General features: G+C 32.5%; 1 long non-coding RNA gene across 1 annotated transcript; it reads right to left on the bottom strand.

Annotated features, from left to right (window-relative positions):
- Positions 1 to 849: 849 nt before the first annotated feature.
- LOC112704116 (uncharacterized) lies at positions 850 to 4,475 on the bottom strand. Its single transcript, XR_003154786.3, has 5 exons — positions 4,219 to 4,475; positions 2,423 to 2,484; positions 2,178 to 2,221; positions 1,411 to 1,577; positions 850 to 1,270 (listed from the first exon to the last, which is right to left on the bottom strand). It is a non-coding gene; the product is annotated as an uncharacterized lncRNA (long non-coding RNA).
- Positions 4,476 to 12,963: the final 8,488 nt, after the last annotated feature.

The raw sequence follows: 12,963 nt of genomic DNA, 5'->3' as shown, positions 1-12,963 counted from the left end.
CCTCAATTCAATCCTAGATTGACCCGAAATAAACTAGATTAACTTGATATATTTAAATCCTATATAATATATTTAGAATGATACTCCAAATAAGTTTCTAGAAAATTTTGGACCAGAAAATTTAGTACTTAGAGATTTAAAATACAAAAATCGATCCTCAACGTTAGATGTTGTCAGCCAATGTAGTCCTCGTGCATTTGCCCCTAACGTTTATTGCTTATGTATATTGCTAAGTCTCACATGTGGTTGTTATGTGCCACGTGGAAAGATGAGTACAGATCAATATCTATGTCAGTAGAGTGAACAATGTCATTTTGTTGGGTACAAAATACGGGTGTTTTGAGGACTTGACACTACTACATAATTGATTTTTACTAACATTTAAAAGGTGTTACCAAATCATATTAAAATGTTACCTATGTATATTAATAATATTTTAACAAATGTTAAATATACCCTATGTTACTAAAGAATTTTACTAACATTTTTTTAAAGATTTAATAACATTTAATAAAAATGTTACAAAAGATATTCTATAGTAATATTATAAAAAATGTTACAATAGACCATTCATGGTAACACTTAAAGAAATGTTACAATAGATATTTTTTGTAACATTTAGAAAAATGTTATCATAGATAATTTTTGTAACACTTAAAAAAAATGTTACCATTGATATTTTCTGTAACACTTAAAAAATATTACAATAAATATTTTATGTAACACTTAAAAAATATTACAATAGATATTTTATAGCAATACTCTAATAAATGTTACAAAAGATTTTCTTTGCTAACAACAAAAAAATATTATAATATATCTTTAGTAACATTTTAAATGCATAAAATATTGACTTAAAATCTTTTTCTTCAATTACATTTTCTACACACACTTTACAAATTAAATTCAAAATATTTAAATATTAAAATTGGTCTAATAAGTCAATTTTTCTATTTCTTCAATATGCTTACATGATTAAATACACAATATACTACACATAACACGTGCTAAAACCTAGCTGCCTAAGCACTCAATTAATATAACTCATCAAAAAAGTAAGCCATTACATAGAAATAGTGTCGGTGCTTCATTGTGACTACTTTATAGACAAACTTAGGACAATGCTTCAACCACCCCGAGAATTTGGACCTCAACTTCACCAAGCAACTATCCTTCACTAGAAAACCCTGGTATTGACTGGTGAAGTAACTGAGTGGAATCAATCTTGATCCACCACGTTCATGGTTTGAGGAACTAAATTAGTAATTAGCTGCAAGTAGAGAAAAGGAGAACTTAGGTTATTGGATTGAATTAAATGTTTTAGTAGTGTCAAATATTAATTGAACTATCAATTTGTGTCCCTGGCATCAGGGAAATTTCATACAGTTTTAAAGGTGAACTAAACTCTACCTTTTCCAAAGTGATGCTTGGCTTGCTTTTGGTCAACTATGCGTAATGTTATCTGTGCATATATTTTTGAAACGGGAGAAAGTGTTGATGGGTTAGATAAGGCTAAGTATAAAGAAAGATGACTGCCAAATCCAGGGCCGTATTCTTTGGGATATAGTTTTATCTTCCTGCAAGAAATAGCATTATGACTAAAGTAAGTAAATTGCAAAGCAAAATTTTAGATACACTTTGGAAGCATATATTACAAACAAAGCAAGGTGATTGTTGTACCACTCAGTTTCAGCATTGAATGTTTTAGAGTCATAGCATTCTAAGTCCAATTTTGAGTTGTTAATCTCCCAGACATGCTTGTTGGTCAACATATATCAGAAAATTAAGCCATGCCAAAATTAAGTCATAATACCTAGAGACTAAAATTAAGCCATGCCAAATTATTATAAACCAGAATCACAGGATTGATAAAGATTATTAATTATGTAGAATACCTAGAGACTAAAAAGTGAGAAAAAGCATTCAAGAAAAACCTAAACAGAATCCAAAACTAATTAACTAATACTGTAGTAAATAAGAGCTTTCAGTTTCAGTTCCTCCTCCTTTTTCTTTAATTATTTTGAATTTACACAATTAGCAGACTCTCAAGTTAGAAAAATCATAATACCCTTGTTTTGAACCAAATGAATTATAACAACCACTTAATTTGATAAATAAAATAAAATGAGCACCACTTAATACTATTTAGAAATTAAGAAATTATCCAAAGGAGATACCTCTGCTGTATATTTAAAGGGAGCCACACACCCATTAAAAAAACCTGTAAAAGATAAATAAAAACAAATGAGAATACATAAGTTGCTTGTTGCATGTACACAGCTCATATTCTTCAAATTATCTATGCATTCATTAAGATAAAATCACAGGAAAGAAAAATTTATATGAACACATCAACCTATAAACCTAGGCATTAGAAAACAAAGACTATAAATGCAAAATCTGTTCGGGCTTCAGGCCATACCCACGTCGAGTTCTGGTAGTGCACTGCTTGGCCATATATTTGATCCACAATATGATGGATACCTACAGAAAACACAAATGTAAGAAAATGTGTATGATCATAGGATAGAGAATTGCCAATGCTTCCATTTTTAACTTGGCATCTATGAGTGTAGCTGTAGATAGGCATCAACCTAAACTGAATTGCAAGTTACAAGGCAAAAAGAGTTTATTAACTGAGGTATAAATTATCTAAAAGTGAAAATGTCGTATATCTAAACAATGAACTATTCTCTTGTATCCCATGAACAAAAGTTACATATGAATCATCATCCAAGAACAAAAGAGATATCTAATGAACAAAAGTTACATATGAACAAAAGAGGTATTAATTAGAAGAATAAAATTAAATTTATTTTAAATATTTAAAAGTTATATTTTAAAAACAAATTTTTAAAAAATAAAAAATTTACCCGACCAAATCTTAAGTAAAACTTATTATTATTATAATTGAAGAATTAAGAAACGAAATAAGCTTCATACTTCACTTACTTTCATAGCACTCACAATTCCATTGTACGAAAATAACTTATACGACAAAAATGTTCGGGAGAAACCAAAAACAAAATTGTATCCCAACGCAAATTTATATCTTTTCAAAGAGAAATATTCTAAAGAAGAAGACATGTGAGATTATTGCTAACTGTATTAGAAAAAGATAGGTAGCATGAATAAGGAAATAAAAATAATAATACTTCCCATTCATTCTTGCCAATTTCTTCTGTGGTCCTTTTCCAAAGTCAAGTTCCCTCATGGCATGTTTTCTCAGTTAATTCTAATTGCTTTTTTATCCATCACGGAGACATATTCAATTCAATATTAAAAGCTATAACTTTTTACATGAATCAACTAGGTTTTTGCTCACACATATAAAATCTAAAATAGTTAGTGCTATGTCAAGATATCAACTTTCTATTATGCTAGTGACTAATTATTGTTTTGACTTTTTTTTTAACACCAAAAATTAACTTTTGCCAATTTATTCTTCGGATATTAGGCTGAATTCTTATGAACAGATCAATTAATATTTATAAAATCTTAGAAATAGTTGCATAAATTAATCCCTAGTCAAAATCAATCTTACTACTATATATTTTATTCCACTATGCAACTCAATAATGCATATGCTTGTCCTAAGTAGATGATAATAACAACCCAAAAATCTACCAGGCTTCCCAATTTCTAATACTAATTAGGCCTCTTTTTGGATCATCACTTGAATCAAGAAACAAAAGAGGGTCTAAGATTCCTGTTATGTCATTTCTTAACACGTCAAGTTCATGAACTTGAGTCAAATTTGCAACAGAAAGAGGTAAAGTTCTATTGAGAAAAGAATAAAACATGTTTGATTTCATTTGAACTAGAATTGTTATCATAAAATCTTTTTTAAATCTTATTTTGTATCCAATTAATTACTACTTTATACAACAATTTTATTTGGAATCAATATATGAGTTTTTCCAACTGGCAATATCAAACAAAACATAAATTAGAAATTAGAATCCAAACTTAGCAAGAAAAAGCAACTAGAAAATAGAGGATATGAAAACCTAATAATGTATGATTTTTAACAACTTAATAAGCAAATAAACATGTTTCGAGATCGGTAAATGAAAACCTAAATTTAAAACCTAACTACTAAATAACCAATTAAAAACTTAAATCAACAAATAATTATACATCAAATTAATTATTACGTAAAGATTAAAGAAGATTGAAGGAGCAAAAAACTAACAAAACAAGAGAACTGGAACTTACCAGGCCGTGGGACGAGCAGACGCGGCGAGAAGATGGCTGTGCAGGCGAGAAGACGGTGGTGCAGGCGAGAAGACGACGGGGCGAGAGGATGAACCAGAGGCGAGAGCTGGAGTGAGAGTGAAAACACCGGATTATGGTTTCGATTCACGAACCGTGAGATCGAAGAGGCAGAGCGAGAGATTGAAGAGGAGGAGCGAGAGGTGGTTTAACACAGCTTCGAGAGTGGGAGTGAGAACGACAAATTGGGGGAAAATGAAGAGAACATCCTTTTAGTAACGTTTGTATCTTTTTTTTTTCTTTAAAAATAAAAATTATATTTTCTAACATTTATTTTACAAATGTTACTAAAAGTATAATTTTATTAGTATAGCTAACATTTTAAAAAATGTTAGATAAAAAATGTTAGTAAATGTCTAAATTCTAGTAGTGTGAGAGAAGAAGCTTCTTCTTCGTCTAACCTAGTACAAAATCCCTAACTAGAACATAACCTTGATTGTAACAAATGTTCATCTCTAGAACCATACCAAGGTTTAATGTCGCGTAGTGTGGGTAGCTCATCGGCATCAACTCAGCAGCGTCGTCAGAAAAGCGGGAAAGGTACCCATGATGGCGGCAACGACATAGGCTTTGACACAAGCAAAATCGTAGAAAACAGCACCCAGGTAAATTAATAATTCAGCTTTGTCATAGACTGAGGACAATCTAGGAAGATTTTTTTTGGATGTCCAAAGTACAATGTAAATTAATAATACAACTTTGTGCATAATCATATGAGTGATATGAATGTAACATGGATTTGAGATAAAAAGAGGTTTTCCAATTTTTAGTTGAATAGGAAAAGTTTAATCACTACAAATTCTTTGCATGGGGTGAGACTATTTTTTATATTGGTTGCAACAATGAAAGTATAGAAAATGTTAGTGTTTTGCATGGTATGAGTGGTGTTGATGGTTTGTTTAAGAAAAAACTGCGGAGATTAATAGAATGGATACTTTAGAGAAAAATAATAATTCGTTATCAAGTATAGAGTGGAGAAACACAATCTCCAATATAGCATATTTTGTTATAGGATTTGTGATCTTAGCTTGGTTTCTTACTTTGAAAAATCTTGAAAAATGTTAGATTATGTATTTTGTGTATGGCGGTTGTAGAAAATTAGCTTTGGATTTGTACTAAATGGTCTTTGTATGTATATTCCAATTTAGCAATGAATGTGATAGTTCTGATTTCTTCCAAGGGAAATTAGTGGCAATTATTTATCATATTTTACTCATGAATAAAAATTGAATAGAATGGACAAAGATTGAAATGTAGAGTAATACAAACTTGTAAGTACTATGATGATAACATATAATGTTTGAAGCATTATCTCATAATAATTGATATGATAATGTCTAAAGAAGCTTATTCTTGGCAATGCTAAATTGACTATGAACGAAAAGAAAACACCAACCATATTATTATCTCAAGAAACATATTATTGACAATTCTAACAACACTAAACATACTTTCATACATGCAGTAGGATGATGAATAAAAAGAAAGTACCATAATAATGTATCATAACAAAGTATTATCAAAAGGCGAGTTAAAAGTTGTTCCAAAATACATCCGTAAAACAAAAAACCACTAAATACTATGCACATATGAATCACTTCTTCTTTGGTACCTTGAATCTTGGATTAGATATAAACTAAAACATCCTTGAGGCAGCTTCTTTACTTGCGGCGGCCATAGTTTTTGCTAAGATACCTCGTGATTGAGGCAATTGAATTGGTGGTAGAGTGCTAGATAGGATTGGTGGAGCATAATATGGCTGAATAGTAGGCTATTTTGCTCTTGCATTTGCTTGAGCATTAAATTCATTCCAAATAGATTGTTGCATTGATCCAACATTCTATAGTTGCCAAACAAGAAATGATAACATGGTTAAAATAAGAAATAAACTTAGGTTAATAATATAATAATTGTAAACTTATTGACCAAATTAACTCACCACATTGGTGGCTGTTGTGCCTGCTAAGGTTGAAGGTCCTTGAGATTGTGCAATCTCATTAGCACCAATTTGATAAAATGAGTATCCAATTCAATCTTTATCAGATTTTTTAAAAGATAATGCATTTTCTAACTTTTTAAAATTTTCATACCAATCCTTATAAAGTTTTTAAATTACCAAATAAATCCTCTTGAGGGGGTAATATGAAGAGTATCAATGAATAAGATTACTTGTGCTTGTAGAGGCAACTGAGAGAGTTGAATCTCTTCTACTACTTGGGTGGTTGTTCTAACATTGGCTCTTGCTGTATTTCTTCCGTTAGTTCTTTTGTTAGGAGTATGAGGACTTTTATAGGTCTTGTAGTTATGACCAGACTCTCCACATTTACTACATGTGACTCTAAAAGTTCTTCTTATCTTGGTTGCACTTGACTGATTTTCAGAAGGGTCCTTCTTTCTTTTTGTGATAGGACAACCAATAGGCTTCATAATTCAAGGTGAAATTAAAGCCAAATAAGTTGTCTTGTTCGAGTACTCTTTGCTATTAACAGACTGGATACAATGTTGGTAGGTGGCTTTAGCTGCACCAAGCTTTAGTAATGGATGCTCATAGGTGCCAGATCTATTTCTTCTAGCAATGGCAATAAGTGCATGAATAGATGGGAAATAGTACCAGTAGCTAGCACACTAATTAAACATTTATATTTAACATAAGTAATAGTACATTTTAACATGTCAATTGCTATCTATTGCATGTGTATTTGTTGCAGCCTAAGTTCATAGAGAGCTTCTTGGAGTCTCTCTGCACTTCAAATATTTTGCTTTTATCATCACTTACCCAGATCGGATGCTAAAATCTCACATCTTTCATGATGTCATCAAGTTGCTTTTGTTGTTTTGGTGCCAACTTAGTTCCCATATAAGTTTCTGAAATAATCTTGACGTATAGTTAACTATCCTTCAGTTCCAAACTTCACACATGCTATTTGTTGGATATCTGCCTTTGGACTATGGCTGTCCAAAAGAGGGCTCAAACTTTGTCATATAAGGCCATGCATTCTTGTTAACTCTTTTCAATTTCTCCATACTTATTTTGAATTCGACATCAGTTGTGTATTTTGCTCAATGCCAAACCGTATTCTTCACTTGCAGGCCCTTGAAGCAATTGGTAAAGTTATTCCAAATATACCTAACACAATTACAGTGATGAACATGCAGCCTCACTTCCTTCAATGCAGGTAGCAGTCCCTAAATAAATTTACTAAGTAATTGGCTTGTGGACAACAAGTCTTATTTCAATTTACTAAACAACAATCATTGATTTTGCAATTATTATTTGAATCAAGTAACAATAACAAATGAAAACAACAAATATTATTTGGATTAAGTAACAAGAACAAGTCACATAAACTATTATTTCAAATTGCTAAACAACAACCATTGATGACAGTAACTATTATTTGACTTAGATAACAATAAAAAGTGTGGACAACAACTATTATTTGAATTTACTCAATAATAACAATTGGGGATATAACACCCGTACTATCAGAATGTCATACTTCCGATTGCGCTACTCTGATAGCGAGGACATTACGACAACATCCATATATTTAACAATAAGATAGAAGCATTTAATTCGAAATTGTACAAACATTTCTTTTAAAAACCGAAAATACTTTTTCTTGAAAATGTATGTACACACATACAAAACCAATCACAACACTTCATATATAATAATAATAATAATAATAATAATAATAATAATAATAATAATAATAATAATAATAATAATAATAATAATAATAATAATAATAGTTCTTTATACAAGTAACTTATAAACATGACATGTCATTACAATCACGACTCATATCCCTATTTACAAAAACATAAAAATAATAGCGAGGGAAAATAATAACTAAAATAATACAACAATATCGCATAAGCAAAAGCGTAAAGATCTCTTCATAAGCTTCTTCTTCCATTTTCTGAAAAGATAAAGTTGTAGGAGAGTGAGAACCTAACCACACGGTCTCATCAAAGGAGTTTCAGAATTGTCATAAGACGATACATAAAAGAAAGTTGTTTTTAACCGTAATGATTATAGCTCGTCTTATGAACCTTTTCAAAAATCTATAATTGATGACCAAAAATCTAGTTTCAAGTTTTTCTTATAAGAATCTTAAAAGTTACCTAATCTATATGAATGACCAACCTGTTCTAAGTATAGATTTATTAAGTCTATGCTAAACCAACTTGATTTTTCATACTTTGCTAAATCTCAAACACAAATCAATCACGACCTTCCACCCATCACATAATCAATGATGGCTTCCGGCCCAAGTAATTAGATCAATACTTAAATCATCACAATCCGAGCTAACTAGTCACAATCATAAGTAATGGAGTTTAAACACAATGAAGAGCAAGTGCTGCAAGTATGGTAATTAGCAGTTAAACATAAATATTCAATAGGCAAACCAAATACAATATGCACATTCAAATAATGTCACATAGATGCACATGATGTATGCTTGTCCTACTAAACATGAGCTCACGTGTCGATTATATTGCCAGACCTGACTTGAGGAAGCAGAATTAAACAATTGTCCTCACTCTTAGGTTCTGTAAAAGCAAGTGGGATTCACCAACCATCCTTGTCCGGAACGTTCTTACCAATGTAAGCGGGATTCACCAAATTGTCCTTGCAATCTAATCAAACGACGAGTAAGCATCCTTACCGGATACCTTGAATAAGCGGGATTAACCAAACAACCTTTGTTCGGATGTCACACATATCCAGGAGGAACCAGGAAGGGGATCTTAACCTTCTATCATCTTTTTGGAGGCGATCTTACATTCTCAAAAGGAACAAAAAAGGGGATTTTTTCCTTCTACCATCTTACTGGGGTCGCACTCTAACATATACAATTGGGATATAGTGTCCATGCACACTCTTAGGATATAGTGCCTGACGCACTTTTCAATCACATGCATAAGCATAGTCAAACACCTTTTCTTTTAAAGGATCATAGTTGGTCCATTTACTTTCTATAACAAAATATATTTAGTCCACTTCTCGCCAAGAATAATTTTCATATCTCATTCAATCAAAATTTACAATTAGATTTACAAACGATTTACAAACTTAATCTATTGGATTTACCCACTCTCATTTCAAAGCTTAAAAATCAGTTATCAAACATCATATGGGTCCATAGGGGATGACAAACTTGTTGGAAAGGCTAAACAGTCAAAACAAAGTTCTTTCAAGAACGCAGGATGTGTGCGCATGCATACCTATGTGTGTACACACAGATCATAACCAATTTTCGACGGGTGCGTACGCACCACCCTGTGCGTACTTGCAACTTTTAATTAGCATGCGTACTTACCACCTTGTACATATGCACAACCTCCAACACACTCTTGTCTATTGCGCACACATGTCTCTGTGTGTGCGCACACCAACAAAATTCTAAAATTCAGTTTTAAAGCCCAGTTTTCAAACCTTTGTAACTTTTACTACAGAAATAATTTTTCGTCCGTTTTTTGAACGTCATAAACTAGACAAACCTAGTTTTCATTCAAATTAAGTTTCACAATTTTTTGAGATCCAATGACCAAGTTATTGCCTGTTGAATTTAACCAAAAATCATTTTTTACCCAAACACTTAGTGCATTTGAAAATAAATAATTTCAAAATTCATTCTCTTGAAAAGCAAATTAAATCCTTATTTCATCCTTTTTCCAAATTTCTTTTCCTTTAAAACCAATACCACTTTTGCAATATTTTTTGGAAACTCCAAAATAACTTCACTTAAAATAATTTCTCTTTTATAAAGTCTAACTTTCACTTAACCAAAATCCTCGAACTAATTTTAAAACCATTTCAAGTTTAAACCTCTTTCAAAAGACTCAAAAATCATTTATCTTTAAATCAATCACTTAATTAAATCTAAACTTATAAATTTTTTGGCAGCACTTCCCCTAAAATCCAGACTTTAGCACCCTTCAAAGATTCCATCCAAACTACATTTCTCAACCCTTCTAACAAATTCAAAAATCAAACCATTTCTCAATATAACATACAAATCAAAATTTCAATACAAAACCATTTATCTCAATATAAATTTACAAATTAAATCTAATTTTCATCATAAAATCACATTTCAATATATATATTAATCAACTTTCCAAATCAACTTTCATTAACTACCACACGCCAACTCAATCAATTAATAATTCAATCAAATAAATAGTCATATTCGTCCAAAATAAACCAGTCAATCCATAAGACTTATATAATAACAAAATATATATTTTTCGCATCAATATCAATTTATAACAATTCCGTAATATAAAATATGTTTTAAGAAAAATCCCAACCTCGAATCGTCGAAACCTTTAAGCCATAAAACGCGTTAAAATCCTTATTCTTCCAACCCGCAACAGTGGTAGCCACATGGTGCGCATTTAACTCCGCACAACTAAATCGGCAAGTGCACTGGGTCATCCAAGTAATATCTCAGGTGAGTGAGGGTCAAATCTCATGAAGATTTTCGGATTGAGCAAGCAGTGGCTATCTTGTAAATCTTAGTTAGGCAATTAGAAAAGATGGTTTTTTGTTGAGAAGCATAAATAAAAAGTAAAGAATGAAATACAAGATTAGTGTAAAAGCAATGATGGATAATTAGTTAAGGCTTCGGAGATGTGTATTCTTTTTGGATTAACCTTTCTTACTCTCTACTTCAACAACGAACGATTCATTCAATGGCAGTCGTAATTGACTAACTCATGTAGCATCCTCATCAAGTTAGTCTCTTCTAAACCATAGCAGTCCACCATATCCGAGCAACTCATGTAGCATCCCCATCAAGTTAACTCATGGCTTCCTACCATAGCCAAAGGTGAAGACCTAAGTAATCCACTCCCCTTCGCGATCCTACTCAAAATGCCACAGACAAGGTCAGATCTTTTGGATTAGGGAACACTGCTTCTTATGCTCTAGCCTTAATGCCACAGAAACCTCAGTAACCCATGGTCCACGGAATTATATGTCACATATCCAAAGTCGCCTAGGCACGCTCTTGGAATCCGCAGTGCATTCTCTAGCTTGTGCTTCAATGCTATCCGGGCAAGACTCACACAGAACCCATGTAGAACAAGGAAGATTGTCACGGGTCATTCCCAATTCATGAGATGAAGAACAAAAATGCACAAGAGAATGGAATCAAATGTGTATTGAAATAGAATAGTAATATTATTAATCCATGAGAATCAGTAGAGCTCCTAACCCTAACTTAGGAGGTTTAGTTGCTCATGCTTTACAGAAAGTAAAATGTGAAAAAGTAAAGATGAGGCAGAAGATCCTAAACATGGGTGATTTTCTCCTTTAAATACTAATCTAATAACTAAGAAGTACAAAAAGTTGATAGACTAGACTAGAGGTGCAAAAATCCAACCTTGGGCCCACTTTGGTTGAGTACTTGGGCTGAGCTTGGCGTCCAACCTTGAGGAATGGGCATTGAATGCCCATTAGGGGGTGATTAACGCTGCCTTGTGTCTTGGTGGGCATTGAACGCCCCAAAGGGGGTGGTTATTTAGCGTTTAACGCTGGCTTGTCTCCTTGGGGTGTTGAACGCCAGCCAGGGGTAGCTCCTTGGCATTCAACTCCCAATATGGGCAGGCCCCATCGAAAAAAAATATAAACCATTATATATTTTTGGAAAGCTCTAGAAGTTAGCTTTTCAACTTCATTGAGAATGTGTCATTTAAACCTCTATAACTCCAGAAATGTTTGTTTGAGTGCATGGATGTCAGATTTTGACAGCATCTGTTATGCTTTCCTTGCCTCTGAATCAAACTTTGCCAAAGCTCCTCAATTTCAGCTAGAAATGACCTGAAATCATCATAAAACACAAAAACTCAAAGTAGAATCCAAAAATGTGAATTTTGCACTAAAACCTATGAAAATATAATGAAACTTAAACAAAACATAACTAAAACAATACGAAAATGATGCCAAAAAGCGTATAAAATATCCGCTCATCAAAACACCAAACTTAAACTGTTGCTTGTCCCCAAGGAACCAAAACAAAGTAGGATCAGAAAGAAGAGAAAGATACAATGGATCTTAGAGTTTTTCAACGAAGCTTAGTTCTAATTGATGAGCGGGGCTAGTAACCATTTACTTCTGAACAGTTTTGGCATCTCACTATCCTTTGGAGTTCAGAAGTGTTGGTGTTTTTAGGAATTCAGAATCTGGATGATATTATTGACTTTCTTAGTTTAGTTCTTTTTATTCTTGAACACAGCTTCTTTTAGAGCCTGGCTGTGACCTTAAGCGTTTTGTTTTCCGGTATTACCACCGGATACATAAACGCTACAGACACTTAGCTGGGTGAACCCTATTAGATTGTAATTTAGCTTTGCTAGAATCCCCAGCCAATGGTGTCCAGAGTTCTTAGGTACATTCTTTTGGTTTTGGAATCATGACTTTAACTGCTCAATCTCAAGCTTTTCACTTGACACCTTCACACCACAAGCATTTAGTTAGGGGAGGAGCTCATTTGAACTTTTTAGGCCAAGATTTTGTTTCTTTTAGGCCCTCCTAACCTATTGATGCTCAAAGCCTTGGATCCCTGCTCTTGCCTTTTGTTTTAAAGAGCTACTGGCTTTTTCTCTTTTTTTTTTTCATTTCTTTCTCTTTTTCTTTCTTTTTGCTGCTTTTTCTTGCTTCAAGAATCA

Source organism: Arachis hypogaea, chromosome 7 (assembly GCF_003086295.3).
Source record: "Arachis hypogaea cultivar Tifrunner chromosome 7, arahy.Tifrunner.gnm2.J5K5, whole genome shotgun sequence".
Classification (NCBI taxonomy): Eukaryota; Viridiplantae; Streptophyta; class Magnoliopsida; order Fabales; family Fabaceae; genus Arachis; species Arachis hypogaea.
The sequence above is the reverse complement of the archived record's forward strand: the minus strand, read 5'-3'. Positions and strand labels throughout refer to the sequence as shown.